This window comes from Eucyclogobius newberryi, unplaced genomic scaffold (genome assembly GCF_026437365.1).
Source record: "Eucyclogobius newberryi isolate DKJ021-1_F unplaced genomic scaffold, fEucNew1.0.hap1 SCAF_13, whole genome shotgun sequence".
Classification (NCBI taxonomy): domain Eukaryota; kingdom Metazoa; phylum Chordata; class Actinopteri; order Gobiiformes; family Gobiidae; genus Eucyclogobius; species Eucyclogobius newberryi.
Window position 1 is genome coordinate 22,473,589 of NW_027315757.1, and position 8,052 is coordinate 22,481,640.

An 8,052-nucleotide genomic window follows, 5' to 3' on the forward strand; every position below is an offset into this window, starting at 1 on the left:
ACCCAAGACGCTCCCAACTCATCACAAACCTCAGCAGCTCTGTCCGTCTCTGCTTAGCGCGGAGTCATTGAGCCGGCGTGTGACAGTGAGAGCGCGCACGTGAAACAGAGATGAAGAGGAGGAGGAGGAGGTGGAGGTGGAGGAGAGCGGGTGATTAGGAGCCTTCGCCAGCCGATCCAAACTCCTCCTGGTTTCCGTGAGATACATCCATGAGCGAGCCTTCTTCCTCTATCCTCCGCGCTCATCTGTGGCGGCAGCGAAAAGCATCGGAGCAGCCGGGAGAGGGGATTCGCACACACATGCTTCGCAAAGGGAAGAGTGGAGAGAGGAGAGAGAGGAGGCAGGCAGGCAGGAGGGGGGTGGGAAAAGACGACTAACACTACACTCACACTCCAAAAAGCAAGTGTTTGGGAATTTGTACTGATGCCCCCCTCCCCTCTTGACGCTTCTTTGGTTGTGGGTTTGGCTACACTTAAGCGGAGGGATGGAGGGATGATGAAAAGCAAAGGAGGCTGTTGGAAGGCATGTTAGGGGGGGGAAACAGTGGTTGGTCTTGGGGGGAGTGGGAGGGGGCGAGGGTTGCATGTGAAGGGAAGTGATGCAGAAGTAAGGATGGAGTAGGAGACGTAGCTTGTGGAAAGATGGATAAGAGGAGAGCGGGGATAAAAACAACAAGGGAAACTAAAATTAAAGCGACGAGTGTGGTGGGAGTGAGTGAGGGTGGTCACGCGACGCTCACGCAGAATGTCACGGAGGTGGTGGGCGACACGTAAGTGGACGGATGACAGATGGGAGACAGTGCTGCGGCTGTGGAGGAGTAATACATCTCGGAGAGGGAGTCGAGGTAAGTCGACACAGGTTGCGGGGGAAATACTAATTTGGTCTTGTGAGAATGGTGGGCTTATGCCGTGGCCAGACCATCACCTTCTTTTCCCGGCGTGCCACAGTTCTCCGTAAGGGATTAGGTCAGATGCCCTTCCTGTCTGATGAGAGAGTATCAAAAAGTATTCAAAATTATGCGAAGTGAAGATAATAAGTGGGGTTGAGTAATGAGTATCGGAAGTAGATAATAGTTTCAGGAAGTATTGAAACTGAAAACACCACAATACATATCTAGGACAAAACTGACCTATTAGAATAGTTTCAGAGTAGAGAGGACCTGCTGTTGCCGGGTGCTGCTGGACGATTCGAGAGAGGATCTCATCTCTTGTGGAGAGAGAGATGATGGGGCATGGTGCTGATTCATTTATGGGCGAGCAGGAGAATTTTGAATTTTATCTGAAATGAAACCGAGAGCCAGTGGAGGGGGCATAGCAGAGGGGAGATGTGCTCGTACTTGCATATTTGTATGAGGAGTCGAGCATGACTGTTTTGACTAAATTGAAATGGTGAGTTTTGGAATGTTTTGGAAGAGATCCCACTGAAAAGGCCGTGGCAGTCGTCCAGTCGTGAGGAGATAAAGGCAGGGACAGGTTTCTCGGCACCAGGACGGGACGGGACACGGCAGGAGTTTTGAAATGTTTCAGAGATGATGGCATGAAGTCTTTGACAGATGTTTGATGTGCTCGCTGAAGGCGGGCTGCACGTCAAACTTCACTCTGAGGTTTGTTTCTGTAGAAGAGTTCGCATGTACGGCTGAGCGAGGGGGGAGTAGAGGGAATAGTGAATAGAATGGGGCCGAGGACAGACCCTATAATAAAGAAACTACTTTTATTGTGTGTTGAAGATTCCATTCCATTACATAATGTATTTATTATCAAGTATTTAACCTTCATAAACGGACTGAAATGTAAGTAAAGTGACAACATAGAGTCTTTAACATTTGGAATAGTTTAGTAAAAGAAACCCGATAAAAAAGTGAAAAAAAAAACACATGAAATAATGACATTTTGATATTTCCAAGAACAAATCTCTGACTGAAATGCATCCTTTTTAATAGGTTTTGACCCAGCACAAAGACGCTATAAAAACTACACTAATATTTTCAGTCATTAACTTTAACCTACCAGTCGAGCACCATTGCCTCATGCGGCCGGGACCCAGGACAGCGACAGGCACGGCAATTAAAGTATGTCAGCACTCAGTTTTCTGCTTTCACGTGCTGTTGCTCACATGAGATTGACAGGATATACAGGACTTTTATAAAGTAGCCATGTTGTCATGGAAACTATGGCACCTGTGCAATCATTTAATGGCATATTTACCCATTTAACAAAAAGACAAGACAAATTGATAATAATTATGTTCCCATGCAAATTTAGAAAATCACAAAGAGAAATGATATAATGGCAGATAAAGCCTAGAACTAAACTAATATCATAAATAAACAAAATGGTATTAGTAGCGCAGGAAAAAGATTAAAACTACATGTCTATTGTCAATGGACCACTTGGACATCTAGCTATAACCTGCCGTTTTGTACGCATTTTGTAAGCGCAAATTTATAAAGACTGACCAACTGTGAATTTGAGTGAACTTAATTTTTTTGCAATTACCTTCACCTTTGCCAACGATGATGGGCACTTGAGTAGCGCTCGTTTTCATTCAATATGCTGTAAGTCCATTAATCTTAGAATAAAAACAACGGTGATAAAAGTGTGGGGGAGACCGAGGAGGCTTGCAACACGTTTTGTTTGCCACAGTTTTGGAGCTACAGCTACAAATTGCACCTATTTAAATTTTGGGGGAAATGATCAGACAGTGAGCTGATGTTCAGTGCAAGGTTTCCCTCTGTTACAACCTTCCCCACTTGCGGGCTCGGTTGTAACACATGCTGGGGTGAGTTGTAACAGTAAAGACAAAAGCAGGAATATCATTTAGAACTGCAGCTTGGATTAAAGGATCTTAAACTGTGACTGAGCATAACTTGGGTTTCTGCAGTGCACATGTATAAAGTAGCGGCAGGAATAACAGATTTTTAACTTATGTGATATTAATTGATTGACCAAAACTAGGACTTGAACAGAAGAAAATTAAGACAGATCAAGCCCCTCTTCATTTCCAATTGCTCCAAGTGTTTGTTGTGAAAACTGATTTATATTGGTTTGAATCACAAAAATGCATTGACATAAGGTGGAAAAGGCATCACATTTTGCTTCAGAGACTCCTCTAAATACAGGTGCAGTGACTTTGTCTGAAGCATTTCCATCTCAAACATTTACAGTGGATTTAAAAAAAAAAAAAAAAAAAAAACTACCTCAAAATCCTTTTCTTCAATTAAAATCGGCATACTCCCGTTTACAGCCCTGATATTCCTCCTGTGAGATCGAGGGGGAATGAGATAAACACAAGTGGTGCCGTTACAAGCCTCGGGGGCTCCAGCACGCGTCACACTTCCACCCGAGCACGTGTGCGGTACGTGGAGCTGCAGGGGCCCTTGCGTCACTTCGACTGGAACAGACAGATCACGCTGGAAAACTCGCTCATATGTCTATCAAAAATAAACACAAAATAAAACTTGAGTGCCTGTGCAGCGTAGATATTCAGCTGCACAAGACCGTAAAAAAGTAAATGTAGAGTGCAGTAGATGGCGCCCACAAGTGGTGCAACATACAGTGTGTTAATTACAGTTTGTGACGTGTAATGGAAGAAAGAGAAAAAGTATTAAGTCATTTATGCATGCGTTTCTAAATTCTCATCACGGAACATAATAAAAGGCTAAATGAGCTGAAAAAAACAGCCTTTATGCCATTCCTCCGCAAAGAAACAATTATCAAAACAGAATTGGGGTACAATTTTAATTTTCAACACAAATTGTAGCGGCAAGGTTTTCTTCAAAAAATTAAGCAACATCTCCCCCCAATAGGTTTGCACGTCGCCGCCAGGGTTACAGCAATTGTGTACTTGTTATTATCCCCTAGGACATATTGTGGCCTTTATGTTTATTTTTGTAGCTTATTAGTTTGTAAGGCGTTACTGCTAAACCGTCGATTTGTCCGATCATACAGTTGCTTTTTCTATTCGGGTAAAAAATGTAAAGCCTTAGAGAGCCAACAAATCCAGTATTTCTATGCTAAATGCTTTTTACAGATTTTCTTTTTCCTTTGAGTAAGATTCCCCTGTACCACCGCTTGTACTGCACATATACTGTATAATTCAGTAGTTTTTCTTTAATGCCCTCAAGTACCGGTACATAAAGTATTTATTGTTAATGCACGGCGCGGGTTAATGTTAGACCAAAACAACCAGAATCTTTCACAATTATTGGGCGGTTAACTTTGATTGTAGCACATTTTAATGCTAATTCTATGTAATTATTGGTGTAAATAGCTCATGATTAATGAGTTTTACTGGAATATTCCGCAGTAGAGCATCAAATGTGTACATCTCCATGGAGACGAGCACCAGGGCAATTTAAAGCTCACAATGCATGCTTTTCATTAGGAAGTTTGAGCAATTAACACTTACAATTAAATAAACGCAAGATGGATATGTTTAATGCCATATTGTGTAACGTTCCAAGCAAACCAATAACTTCTCCATGGCGACAAACGGACGGCGCACTCACCGCTATAAAAGTTATAGTGCAGCTTTTATGAAGGAATATTGTTCTTCTGACTTCTGATATACGGCACGACGTTAGATAAAGTAATTAATTATATTTGTTTCAAGGTTTTCGGGCGGAAAAGAAAACACGCAACTTATAGACAGAAAGTGTTTGTGGCTGTACATATTTTTCTGATTGGCCGAGGACGTCGCCTGTGACAACTTACAGATGCAGCAGGGTCTGGAAAGTAGAATGAGAAAAAAAAAATGAAGTGGAATGCGATTGTAAAGAACACCTCACATCATAAGTCACAGCTTTCTTTAAATGCACACTGGGACTTTTTATTGAAGCATTACATTCAGCCCAAGAACACAGTATGAACGAAATATAAGAGGCAATTCAACTACAAACCTTTTAGCTTACACACTCTGATATCTTCTGCCTTTTTTAAAAACAAGATTGAACACATTACATTACAACAGTAGTACCAAAAAATGTACTCAAAAACATGAAAAAATACATTATACTTGATTATTCTCCTCATTTGACAGTTTTGTTTTTGCGCTGGGATTGTGAGCGTGTCAAATAAAACAAGGTGATTTATAACAGACAGTTCTCTTGCTCAAACCCGCAATAGATTATAAAGAAGCTCTTAAAAGAAGATAATTAACTGATTGTTGGGAGTCGGCGGAGACTGGCCAGTGCCGATCATTATCACCTCTTGAATCAGACGCAGATGTTCAAGGGCAAATTATTTCTATGGGTCGTCTGAAATCAAGCTTCATCTGTAAAAGCCTTAATTACTAGATTTGAGGATAGCGCGAACAGCCCGGGCTTGTGTGAGTTTCATCTAATTAAGATTTTACCACCAAAACAGGGGCACGGAACCTTAGTTTCTCCGAGTCTTTGAGCTCTGGACTAATGATGTCCACCAGGACGTCAACACCAGGCTACAGCTCTCACCTGTAAACAAGACGGAAGATACAAGGGACTTAAACATTTGAACACTACAATGTGAAGGCCAATATTGAGTGGTATTCAATATGTCGGTCCTCTTTTTACTTCAACTTTTGTTTTGTTGCGAGTTTTCAAAGTAAAACCATAAGCACTTCCATTGTAGGTGAACGTATTCTTCTGCAATGTTTTATTTTAATCTGTGACCGCCATTGTGTAACGAGAGGGTCAGCCCACTTGCTTGTCTCCATGGTGATATTGCCAACAGTGTGGCATTGAGCTTTCCGCGGGCCAGATCTGTGGAGAGGCGGCTCAAAGTAAGAACACAATATTTTTCCAAGGTATTTTTAGCCATAGAAACACCTATATTTTAATAAATGCAAGACAGAGAAGATGAATGTTGTATGCTGGATCTCCATGGAGACAAGCGGTTAGCAGACCCTCCACATGAGAAGTTTCTGATGCATATTATGTGCATATTAAGAGGGTTTTACTTTTCCCCACAGGGTTTTTTGTAGTTTTAAGGGTTTAAGGACAAGGGATGCTGGGACACTCGCCCTACAAAAATAAAATTAATTGAAAAGTAGGAATGAGTGAGTCTAATCTGGCATTGGGAATATTTTTTTGGGGGAAATGTATTTGTATAACCCAAATACAGCAGTTGGGGGAAAAAAACAAACCCTGGAAGTTGTAAAAAATGTTTCAAGAAATAGGAATAGGAAACTTATTCTCTACAAACTTGCAGTAACCAAGATGTCCGACAGTTGAATATATTGTACCGTATATTCTGCACTATAAGGCGCACTTAAAAGCCTTTAAATTTCTCAAATAATCCAGTGCGCCTTATGTATGGATTAATTCTGGTTGTGCTTAAGCGATTTTGGGTGGTACACGTTTAGTTACGCTCAATGCGCCTTATATATGAAAAATGATTGAAAATAGACCAATTCATTGACAGTGTGCCTTATAGCGCGGAAAATATGGTATGTTTAGGATGACGCCACTTCCAAACAGTTTGTAGAATGAAAAATGTCAGTCGTAATAACATTTGTCATGAGCAAATGTCAATATACAATAGTTGCAGTTTTATCCTCGGTAAACTCGGACCTTTATCCCCCTTATTGATGTTTCCAGACTCTACAAACGCTGGACCTGATCATTCGTATAAGTGACACAGCCCATTATCTCGCGAGCGTTATCCGGCCGCAAAAGTCGGCATATTAACAAGAGCAATTTGGGCCGCCATCCGTCTCAATTATAGGTCTGAGGAATATACCAATGCCACCCGAAATGCGGCGACACAAAAAGCCTATAGCGAAACGTCTAGTGCACATTTTACTTGACACGTTTTGCGCTGGTTGGAATATAAAGCAGCGAGTTTGTGTGTGTGCGTGAGTCAAAAGCAGAAAAGCAGAAAGAGGATTAACCTGAATCTGCTACGGTGATGCAGAGGCTCGGATCAAGGTTTTTTTCTCCTGTTGGGAAAGCCTCCGTGAGTGGTCCTTCTCTTTCAGCCTACAATGAAATCCTTTCTGGGTGAATATGGGGCCATAGAGGAGGTGGAAGTGCTGGGAGATTTTAATTACGGGCTTGGTGTTTTAATCTGGAGGTCCTTCTGTCCAATCTGTGGTAGTGAAAGTATGTTTTTTTTGGCACGAGAAAAGTCATATTTAGTTGTTTGGCAATATTTTTTCTTTTCTTTTCAACAATATTACCCAGCGCTATAGTTTTTGAATATTGAATGTATAATGTAATCAAGAGAATCCATTAAAATGGTGATAAAACATACCTGTAAATGTGTTGAAGTTCAAATATCACGGAAAAAAAAAGGATGGGATTGTCAAATTTGACTCAAAAGTGCACGAATATCACTTTGTGCAACCCATTGTAATGTTTGTATTTGAATTTTTACGTGATATGACAGAACGAGTCAATACATTATTTCAAGCAGCAAGAAAACTCAAGACACCTGCTAAGTTTACCTTTAAAAAGCTCCACGTTGGTGCTTGATACACAGAAATAGAAGCTGGGTCAAAGGTCATTTCCTCGACACTCAATGGACATGGGAAATGAGCAGAAAATGACATAAAAGGTGAAATGACAAGTGCTAATGGACACGTACTATATACAGCACATATAGGTTCATTTAGAAGTTCAATTTAAGGCAGCAATAAATACATAAGGCTTACACTACTCTGCTCTACTAAAAACTACACCAACATTGTCTAAATAGGGAAGATTTATTGCAAAGACGGTTAGCGCTCTTGCCTCCCAAGAAGGAGATCATGGGTTCGATTCCCGGACCAGACCAACATCACATGATCCCTCTGGGTGGAGTCTGCATGTTCTCCCCGTGTTACCGTGGGTTCTCTCCGGGTTCTCCGGCTTCCTCCCACCGTCCAAAGACATGCATGTGTTAGGTAAGATTGGTGACTCTAAATTGGCCCTAGTGAATGAATGTGAGCGTGAACTGTCTGTAATGTCTATGTCTCTGTGTTGGCCCTGTGACGAGTTGGCCACTGTCCAGGATGTACCCCGCCTAAGGCCCGAAGTCACTGGGATAGGCTCCAGTCACCCGCGACCCCGAGAGGGAACAAGCGGTAGAAAATGGA

General features: G+C 41.7%; 1 protein-coding gene across 1 annotated transcript in view; it reads right to left on the reverse strand.

The window, feature by feature from the left end:
• The window catches only part of asic2 (acid-sensing (proton-gated) ion channel 2), a 472,730-nt gene extending 472,454 nt beyond the window's left edge, over positions 1-276 (reverse strand). Inside the window, exon 1 of the mRNA XM_072442937.1 lies at positions 30-276. The gene's annotated coding sequence lies outside the window, so the exon portion shown is untranslated. The remainder of the gene's footprint in view (positions 1-29) is intronic.
• Positions 277-8,052: the final 7,776 nt, after the last annotated feature.